The 10177-nt window shown below is 54.2% G+C and overlaps 1 pseudogene; it reads left to right on the top strand.

Moving 5' to 3' along the window:
- Nucleotides 1-6668: 6668 nt before the first annotated feature.
- LOC146822683 (5S ribosomal RNA) lies at nucleotides 6669-6787 on the top strand (annotated as a pseudogene).
- Nucleotides 6788-10177: the final 3390 nt, after the last annotated feature.

Below are 10177 nucleotides of genomic sequence, written 5' to 3'. Positions count from 1 at the left end.
TTCCAGGTAAGCACTGCGAAGGGGCTATCCTCCAAACCCATCACGACTGATTTTTGTGTAAGTGTGGGACACATGTATATGAGTGTTTAAATGATGCCCTATCCGGGAAATGTGGGTGATAGCGCACATTCTCCAAAATCTGACTGCACCTCAGAAAAAACATAATAAACCAAAAAAAAATGAAACTGGTTGTATCGGCTTACTTCCATCCCCCCACCCCACCTCCCCAGTGTCACATCACCTGCAAAGGCGCTCGAGGTGGTGCATAAGGGTGGTAGAGGTCTGCCGCCCGCACGAGCCCCCTACAACTTCAAACTCCTGCAGCAGTCCTAATAGTTCCAAAAAAGGAACAAACCTCAAATAGAATGAGATAAACAAAAGCTAAGGACCAGAAGTGCAGGAAAGGGGAAGGGAAGAATAGAGTGAGGAGAAAGAAAGTAGGAAGAGGAAAAAGAAAGGGCTATCCAAAGCCCGAGTCTGTGGCCAACCCGGCCTTTCGCCTGCAATGTAATGGAGCACTTCAGTCACTCTGCAGGACTCGTAGATGGTGTATCGGTGGGGGGGGGGGGGGAGGAGAAATGTCCAGTCAACAAACTCCGTCTTAATATTCTGATTCCACGGCCAGTCCCAGAGGCTCATATTCAGGAGTGCAAGTCAGGGGATTCCCCTGTGGTGCCAAGGTTTCTGTCGCTGCGTCTTGCTCCATTGCCACTATTGCAGCAGCCAAGGGATGGAGGGAGGGCTTGTCTTCTCCATCTTCTCCTGATGTGCTGCCTCTTAGTGTCAGTCTCCATGCCAGGTTCAGGGTGGTCAGAGAGGTGGAGGGTGTATGAGTCCGCTGATAGGCGAGAGTCCAGTGAGCGACCGCTACGCCGTCGAACCCTTCTACTGCCCCTTGGTGCATATGGCGTCACCTCCTTCAGATGTTTTTTTTGGTTACCCCGGGGTTGGAGTGTTCTTTGATGACCAAAGGGCTGCGGGGCATTTCCCGCTGATGTCTGGCTGCGGCGCGATGGGACCTCAGGTTGCTTCAATACGGGCCTTTCCTCGATCCTTTGCCACGCTTCCTCTGGTGTTTGGAAGAAGTGGGTCCTCCCCATAAATAACAATTTCAGTTTTGCGGGGAAGAGAAGCATATTTTGAATCTTGTGTTCCCGAAGCTTTGCCTTCACCGAGTCAAAGGTATGCCATTGCTTCTGAACCTCCCTACTGTAGTTCGGGAAGATCATTATATGTGTGTTCTCGTGTGTAGCATCTTTAATTTTCCTAGCCTCTCGGAGGATCATGTCTCTGTCTAGGAAGTTCAGAAAGCGAGCTGTAACTGGATGTGGCTGTGCCCCACAAATCGAAGGTTATTGCGCCTTGCCCTGTTTTCCGCATCATCGATGTGCCACTGAAGGTCTTTGTTCGAGGACCGGAGGTCTGCTATACCTTTGTGGAAGTCCTGAAGGGCATCTTCAGCCTCGCCCAGTCTGGTCTCCGATTCCGTGACCCTGGCCGCTAGATTTCGCAGGTCCTGCCTCAGGAGCATCACCTCCGTGCCCACCTCCCCTATCTTTCCCTCCGGTGCCATCCTGGAGGACTGGATCGCCTGGAGGAGAATGTCAGTATCGGTGCGGGCGGCCTGTCGTTCCTCCGGGGGGGGGGGGGTGATCACCTTTGTGCAGCGATCCATTTTCACCTGGCGCAGCGGCTTCAGGTCTTCGTCATTGCCCATGCTCATAGGTACTGAAGTGTATCGCGCGTGGTACCACATCAAGGCTGGGGTCCAATGCTTTCAATGGTGGAGGGGGGGAACCAGTTCTTCACCTCCCCCTGCTGGACAATCCCTCAACGCGAATCCAGACCACAGAGCACCGTAGTGTCCCCGCTGGGTGCAATCCGTTCCCACCAAGGTATATTCGTCCCTCACCAAAGCAGCAGGGATCTGTTCTCTCCAGCTGATGATGAAGGTCAGAGGTGCTCTGCGAGACCACCCTAGCAGGCGCCCAGGGGTCTAGACCAGTCAGGGCTGCCGGGGTCCAGTAGAAGCACCCACCTCGGTTGCCGTGCAATGGAAGAGGCTCCCACTCCACCACGCACTGTCTCCACGTCAGTTCCTCAGGGCCCTACGCCGCTTCAGCAGGGTGCAGAAAGAATGTTACTGTCCTCTTTGTAATCACGCAAGCCCGAGGCCCCAGCAGGCTCACACAACGTGTGGTTGGGGCTGCACTCCCGCACACGCAGCCAGATTCCGATCCAGCCCGACCCCAGTACCTGCTCAAAAAGGGGGGGCAAAAGTACAGCCTCTGGGAGCAGAAGGGGTCGCCCTGCAGGTCTCAGTCGCGTAGAGCTCTGCCGCAGTCTGCTGCGTTGGGCCGGTCTATCTTGCCCCCACTATTGGTAACGCAGCCCCCAGACCTCACTGCCGGGCGGAGCAGATTCCCACTGCCGCCCCGCTCTCCTGAGGTCGTTGTGCAGGGCAACGCTCCTCGATCTCCGTCCCGGAATGCAGGTCCCCAGCGGCAGGATGCTTTTCCCTCGTGGAGTCAGGGACCGGGATCTCTGCGTCCATAGGTGTGGCACAGTCCAATAGTGTACCGCAGGGTCAGGGCAGGAGCCCCCATGGCAAACCCCCTCAGGACGCAGGGGGGCATGGAGGCCGATAGTCCTCCCGATCTTTGTCCCAGGGCTCCTCGCTGCGTCTGAGCAGTGCAGGATCGGCTCAGGTCCTTGTGGACGCCATTTTGTCAGAGCGTGCGCGGCATCTTCTCGGGACCTATATCTGCGGCACAGGAGTCGAGAAACTACTTGAATTCCTTCACAAGTGTGACTGGGGTATCAGCAATACCTGAGGATCCAAGGCAAGTGTTCTCCGAGCCTGTGCACTGCCGGATTCAGTGATGGATGGTGTTTTCCGAACGAGCTCGGCGAAAGCGCATCTTACACGGCCATGTTGTTGGCCAAGCCCCATTTCAAGTTCATTTTCAACCCTTAATTTTCCAGTTGTCATAATTCTCTCATCCCCACTTTTAGACCTGTCAGCCCTTGGGGTGGTCCCTCCTCATCATTATTTATTTTGTCCCACTTTTGCCTCAAACCCTGTTATAATTTTTCCTTTTTGGGAACCACCAGACTTTCTAGTGATGATGCAGGGTCAGGGAGCCATTTTCCCTACCCCTGGAACTTCTGTCTGAGGGCCTGAGACACAAAATGGTGGCCACCCATTGTCACCTGTGACATCACCAGAACACACTAGAGATTTCTAGAACCTTCTGTAACATTCTAGAACCCTGGGATAGAGGGAGGCAGTTTAGAATGTTGGGAAGCCATCTCGGGGAGGCAGTTGGCAGTTGGCAGTTGCCACTTGACTGGAGAGGAGAGAGGACAGAGATTCAGAAGGAGGTCGGAGTAAGGCAGCAGGGGTGGAAACCAGTGCTTGGAGAGGGGTCCAGAAACCCACCCTTGATGCTAGTCCCTACTGACCAAGCCCAGCCTAGAGCCCTGTGTGGGACCAAGACCAGAAAAACCATCTTAAGGACCTACATATTGTGAAGAGGCCTTAAAGAAGAAGACCAGCAAGCTCCTGACCTGTTTAGCGGTGTCCTCCTGGAGTCCTGACGTCGAGAAGCCTGAAGACCTGGAGCCCGAGGTGGAGAAGCGGCGCTGACAGAAAGCAGACGTCGTACCCGGAGCCGCCAGAGGTCGAGAGAGGGCGCCGACGGAGGACGTGGAGAGTCACCGGAGGTCGGGTAGGAAGGCACCTGAGGTCGAGGTGTGGCGTCGACGGGGGAGTGAAGTCCGCCCTCCGGAGTCGCCGGAAACCAAGGTGAAGCGCGCAGGAGGTCGGGAGTGGAGATCGCACTCCGGAGTCGCCTGAGGTTGAGGTGAAGCGCGCAGGAGGTCGGGAGTGGAGATCACACTCCGGAGTCGCCGGAACCCGAGGTGGAGCCGACGGAGGTCGGGAGTGGAGGTCGAACTCCGGAGACACCCGGAAGCGGGGAGACCGTGACCCTGTGACGCCGGAACACGACATCGAGCCAAGGCCGCCCAGCGACATCGATCCGGAGCCGCCTCACGGCACCGACCCGGCGTCAAGTAAAGCAGATCGGCGCGACATCGAACCGAGGCCGCCCAGCGACATCGAACCGGAACCGCCAGCCGGCATCGACACGGCGTCAAGTGGAACAGATCGACGCGACATCGAACCGGAGCCGTCCAGCGACGTCGACCCGGCGCCGAGCGGAGCCGATAATCGTGAAAAGGGCAGTAAGTGGTAGAAAGGGCATCTGAAGCCCTGTGGAGCCCTAAAAGACCATTCTAGGGGCTAGAGGGGTGTTAGAACCAGCCTGGGAGTGCCAGGGGTGAACTGAGACTGGTGTAGTGACCTCTGTGAGGGGTTGTGTATTGTGGGGGAGCCAGATCAATAGGTTACCCTTATTCTACCTCAGTTCAGGCCCAGCCTTGACCAATCTAGGTGGGACACCCCCCATGTCATCCAAATGACCACAAGCTGTACTTGGGCATAGTAAAACCAGACTACCTCATAAATGTGATCTGATTTGCAATTGTTATTGATTGCTTATATTATTTATTGAAGGTGTTGTATTTATTGTCTGACAGTATTTATTTGCCCTCTGTATTTATTGCACCTATCTTTATTCTGTGTTTATTTATGACCTGATCCTATTTATTGAAACCCCACTGTGGTATTATTTATTTGACCTGCTATTTTCAAGGAAATCTTATTGTATAGTATCGTATTGTATTTATTTTATGAAACCTGCAACTAAGAGAAAATAAGATAAAGACAAACTACTTTCTTTCATAATTTTTGCGGTGTAGTGTCGTTTTTGGAACGGATGAACGCATGGTTATTGTGAGGGTGTGACGTACGCTTAGCACGGTGCCTGACCCCCGACCGCTCGAGCCAAGCTACCGTTGTGCTGGGAACCTGGTGACTGCTAACCCGGTTGCCCGGTTTCCAACACCCACCTTTCTCCTTTTTCTGTATGTCTCAATCTGCCTGTGGGTCAAAGTCAGATGATGAAATATAAGACCTGCTTCACAAATATGAGGGCTGGTGCTCAACAGCTGGAGCCACAGTCACAAATTAAGCACTGGGTAAAACCCATGGAAAAAAAACATATATTAAAGAAAGTCACATTGTAGATCTTAGGATATTCAATACTGATAGCACTGAGAAATTTAATCAAGGCTCAAGAGAAAATCTTTTAAGCGTCTTTCAGCAGAACAATGACAAAGGTATACTGTTGACATAAACAAGATTGAGAATTATAAAGACATCCAACAACGAAATACAGCAAGGTTCCAATTATGGACTGCATTGCACTCGGGCAATTTATTGCATAGTAAATTTGCATAGAAATATATTATTACTGTGTGGTAAGTACGTCAGGTCCAAGTAAATGGATGGTAAGTCAAACCTAGCTTGTGTTTCTATGCACACTGTGAGCAGCGTAATGATCACTTCTGTATAGTAAGCGAACAGAATGAATTCCATGTGGTTGCCTAATTGCTGGTAGTAGTGTGCCCATATTGTCAAAGTGGACTCTGTGGGTATTTACTGTGTGTGTAAATTGGACTGCAATGAATGTCATTACCTCATGGTCTTCCAGTCCTTGTCCCAGTCCTTACAAAGTGGAGATGACCATCTCCATGACAGAAAAAAAGAACAGGAGAATGCTCGGACACTTAACCCCACCCCCCTCCCACTGGAAGTACATAAGCTGTACCAACCCAGCATTAGCCTGTTCTTTTTTTCTGTCTTTCGACAGAATGGGACAAGCATTTACTGGGTGCACTTACCTGTTGCACTATGGATGTCTGTGTCGGGCTACTGAGCTGTCCTCGACTTCCTGCTGTACGATCTCCTGGCCTGCCGGGAGCCGAGTTGGTTGGCGGCTGGCCCTTTGTGGCTGGGGTGCCAGCCCTCCCGGTCTGTTCTGGGTTGGAGGGCGCATCTTCCTGTGGCTGGGCCGGTCTGGGAGATGCGCTGTTGCAGATGATTGACTGGGGCCGGTCTTGGAGGTGCCCCTGGAGTTCCTGGATGCCTGTTGGAGTCCTGCATTTTAATCTTTTTCTCCCTGGAGCTGTGTGGCCATCTGGGAGTGCCGTTCCTGCAGGATTTTTCTCTCGGCCCGGCGCTAGCCGTGTGGAGGTAGTCTGGGCTGGATGATGGGGGCAGTCAGTGTGTGGTGGTGTCTGACTGCCCCGGTGCTGAGTTCCGCATAGCGGTTTATTTTCCTGGTTTTCTGGTTGGACCTGGAGGTTGCCTTCTGGGGAAGGAAAGGCTCTTCCTTCACCCATGCTTCCCTGTTTACCCTTGCTCTCATCTGTTCTCAGGCACTGGGGGGTTGGACCTGGTTGGTTCCTGCTGGGGAGTTCACCTGGTGGCATTCAAAGTGTCACTGTGGCCTGGTGGTTTTTCATCTCTGACTCTTACTCCAAAGGTCATATGTTCAATTCTTGGTGTGGCTGCCTCAGTCCTACTGGTGGTCCAGCAATTCTGAGCCAGGGAAACCCTGGGACTGGGAGCGCTCGCCGGAGCCCCCAGTGGCCCGGGTCTTTGCCTGCCTTCCAGCCCTTCCCGATGTGCCTTCCCTCCATGCCTGCCTGCTGGGCAGGCAGAAATGCGAAGCCGGCATCCCCCATGAATAAACTTATAAGCCTATGGCCATACCACCCTGAAAGCACCTGAACTCATCCATTCTCAGAAGTTAAGCAGGGTCTGGCCTGGTTCGTACCTGGATGGGGAACTGCCTGGGACTACCAGAGCCTGTAGGCTTGATGTTTCCCGGTTGGATTTCTCCCTGGCTCTGAGCTGTTTGTCAGTTCCTGAGCTGGCTGGTGGGGGCGGGCAGTGTATTGTGCTGTCTGCCTACCCCGGGGATGTGTACAGCATTGCGGTTTCTGTTCTGGGTGCCTGGTCCTTTCCTTTGGGGTCCCCGGCCTCCCGGGTGCTGGGGTGTGTGTTTATGCCTGTTGCCTGGCGCTGTGTTGCTGATCTGTGTTTGGGCTGGCTGGTGGGGGTTGGCAATGTTTTGGGGCTTCTGCCTCCCCCGGCATTTCTTTTGTTTGGTTTAGTTGCTCCTCTGTGGGTAGGTCGCTTCTTGTGTTCTGCATTGGGCCCTTGGGTTTCCTGTCCTCCCTGCTTCTTGAGTTCCGTTTTCGCCTGGGGAGGGGTGTTTGTGTTGTGCCCTCTCTCTGGGCAGGCATGGCTCTTGACACGGGGTTCGCTGGTGATCCTTTTATTGGTCTCCCACGCCTGCCCATGGTTGGCTGTTGGCTGTTGGCTCCGGTGCTGTGCTGGTGGTGCCCCTGGTGTGCCTTCTTGCTAGCTTTATTGTTGTTTGCCTGTTGCCTGGTGCTGGGTTGTGGTTGTGCTTGGCTGGCTGGTGGGGGTTGGGTTTCCTGTTGCTGTTTCCTCCTCCCCTCTTAGGTTTCTTTTTGAGGGCTTGGGCCACTTTTGGGGGTCCTCTGTCTCTCTGCTACCGGTCCCTTTGCTGCCTCTAGGTTCTGGTTGTTGTAGGTCTTCCGTAGCTTCTGCCTCTGAGGCTCTTTGTTTTCTCCCCTGTTGTTTCTACCTGGTGTGTGGCTGTTCCGCCCTATTGGTACCTGTTCTCCACTGATCTCTGTGGTTGTGCGGGGTCTTGCCTGGTTGGTGCCTGTCTGGGTGTCATCCTCGCCGTACCTGGTGGTGTGCGTGTCTGGTGGGATGGCCAGTATGGGTTGGGGTTTGCCTACCCTAGTGTGTGTACCACATTGTGGCTTTCCGTTTCGCTCCTGCTTGTCGGCCTCCTTTGGCACTCCGCTGCAGAGGCTAGTTTTTGTCTTCTTTTGGTGGCTCTGCGGTTGCAGGGTCTGCTGGTGTTCGGTTTCTCCCCTTTTCCAGCTCCCCTCGGTGGGTTGTGCACCTTTGGGTTCTCTGGGCGCATTACTCCTTTGGTTGTGGTGTGGCTTCGGGTCTTCTGGTCTCTCGGTTGGGTCTGGGCTTTGCCTCTGTCGGGTTCGTCCTGGCTGTCCCTGTGTTTGGCCCCTTGTTTTCCGCTGCGGGGGTTGCTAGTGCCTTCTCTGTTTGGTTGTGTCTGGCTCTGGCCGTATGGGCCTTGGTTGCTTGGGGGTTGCCTTTGTGTGTCTACCTGTGTCCTTTGCCGACTGTCCTTTCTCTGGTGCCTTGGCTCCTTGTTGGGGTGTGGGTCTTCCGGCCCCCTGGTAGTCAGTGGTTCTGTGCCTGGTGTTCCTGGGGCTCAGGCCAGCCTTATGTCCTTTCTTGTGGCCCCTACTTTGTGCCTGGCTGTTGCGGCTGGGCCTTTGCGTTGGCTGACTTGTGTGGGCTGATTGGCTCCCTCCTTGTCTTCCTGCTGCTTGGTCATTCCTGTGTGGCTTGGCTGTGGCTGGCTCCTGTGCCTTTACCTGTGCACTTCTTGGTTGGGGGTTTTGGGATTGGGGCGGTTGGCTCTGTGCCTCTCCTTCCGGCCCTTTGGGGGCACGTGTTGGTTGGCTTCTGTATGGCTGGTGTGTATGTCTTTCGGTGTGCTTGCTTCTTATGTGTTTGTGAGACTTCTGCCGGGTTGGGCAGTGTGTCTCCCTGTCTTTCTCTTCTGTTTTTGCCCTTCTGTGGCTACTCCTGGGTCTCGCCAGGGGTGGTTTCATGGTTTGCCCCTTTGTCGTCCTGGCCGGTTGGTCGGCTCTTGATTCAATTTGGGGCTTCCCTTCTTTTCGGTTCTGGGGTTTAGTCTTCCTTGGTCCTGTGTTTCGCCCCTGTCGTTATCTCCTGTTTGCTGGCTGGGGTTGTCGCCCGTGGTGGGTGTTGTTTGAGGCTGCTTCTTCCCTTTTGGCCCTGTTTGTGCTTTGGGTTCCCCCGGTCTCGGTGGCCTTGTGGGTTTTGCCTCTCTCTGCTCTTGGGGTTGTGCTCTGGTCTTGTGCGGGGTCTGCTGGGGTCCTTCCCTTGCCTTGCTTTGGACAGGGTTTTGTTGTTGCCTTTGTTTGGCTGGGGCGCTTCTGGCATCTCCCTGGTCTTCGTTGGGTGGGGGGCTGGGTTTGTGTCCTGGTGTCACCTGCTTTTGGGGTGTTTGCCTCAGTCCTGGCTTGTTGGCCTGTCTCTGTGCCCCGGGTCTTCTACGGTTGTAGGGGTTGTTAGACTGTGGGCCGTGTCGGCTCTGGTGTCCGCTGCAGGCATTCTTGTCCCGTGGCCTGGTCCACCTCTGGGGGCTTCTGTGGATTTGTCCTCCAGGCTCTCTGTTGGTAGTGCTGTCAGGTTGGAGGGGGCTTGTTCTTGCTTGCTGCTTCCTATCTTCCTAGTTTGTTCTGCTTGGGCCTGCCCTTGGTTGTTTCTCTGGGTCATTGACTTGGCTCTTTTGGGCAGCCCCATCCTTTTTTCGGTGTGCTGCTCTGCTGGGGGCCTCACCTGATGTGTTGGGTTTGGTCCTGTGGTAGGTTGTGCCCTTCCTTGGTCTCTTGCTTTGCAAGGAGCCTCTTGGACTCTCCTTTTTTCCTTTGGCTTTCTCTTGGGGTCGTTGTGAGTTCTTTGGGCAGTGTGGGATGTTCTTCCCTTGTTCTCTGTCTTTATGCTGCTGGGTTTTGGACGTGCTGGTCGCATGACCTTCCGCTTCTTCTGGGCCCCCTTTTGCTGGTTGTTCTGGGAGGTGGGGCTGGTTGCTTCGGTCCATCTGGGGGTTCCCTTGGGGCTTTGCTCCGGGTGCTCGGCCTCCTTCTGGCATTGTCTGGGGCATTGTCTGGGGCTTATGTCCTTCTTGGTATGATCCTGACTTCTTGCAAGGTCGCGTTGCCCTGAGTCTTTTCTCTGGATCGCTCCTCGCTGTCCTTCTGGTGGGACCTGTCTCTGGTAGCTTCTGGTTGGGTTCTACTCCCCTGTGGTTGGTTAGGAGTTCCTGGTGTGGGTTGTCTGTCCTTTGGGTGGTGGCTCCTTGGTTTGGCTCCTTGTTTTGCTCTTCTGGGTTGTCTCCTACTTGTTTGGGGGTTTCGGCTCTGTTGTTTGGTTGGGGTGTTGTGGGTTGTTTGCTCGTGCCTGTGTTTTCTTTCTTGTGGTTCTCCCATTTGCTTCCTTTGGGGTGTTGCTTTCGGTATGGTGTCCCTGGTGTTTGTGGAAGTTTGGAAGGCCGGGTTTTTCTGCTTTGGTTGTCTCCACTTTGTAAGGAATGGGACAAGCACTTGA

The sequence above is a fragment of the Triturus cristatus genome, chromosome 5_2, assembly GCF_964204655.1.
Source record: "Triturus cristatus chromosome 5_2, aTriCri1.1, whole genome shotgun sequence".
In the NCBI taxonomy this organism is placed as follows: Eukaryota; Metazoa; Chordata; class Amphibia; order Caudata; family Salamandridae; genus Triturus; species Triturus cristatus.
This window is presented reverse-complemented; position numbering and strand designations above follow the sequence as displayed.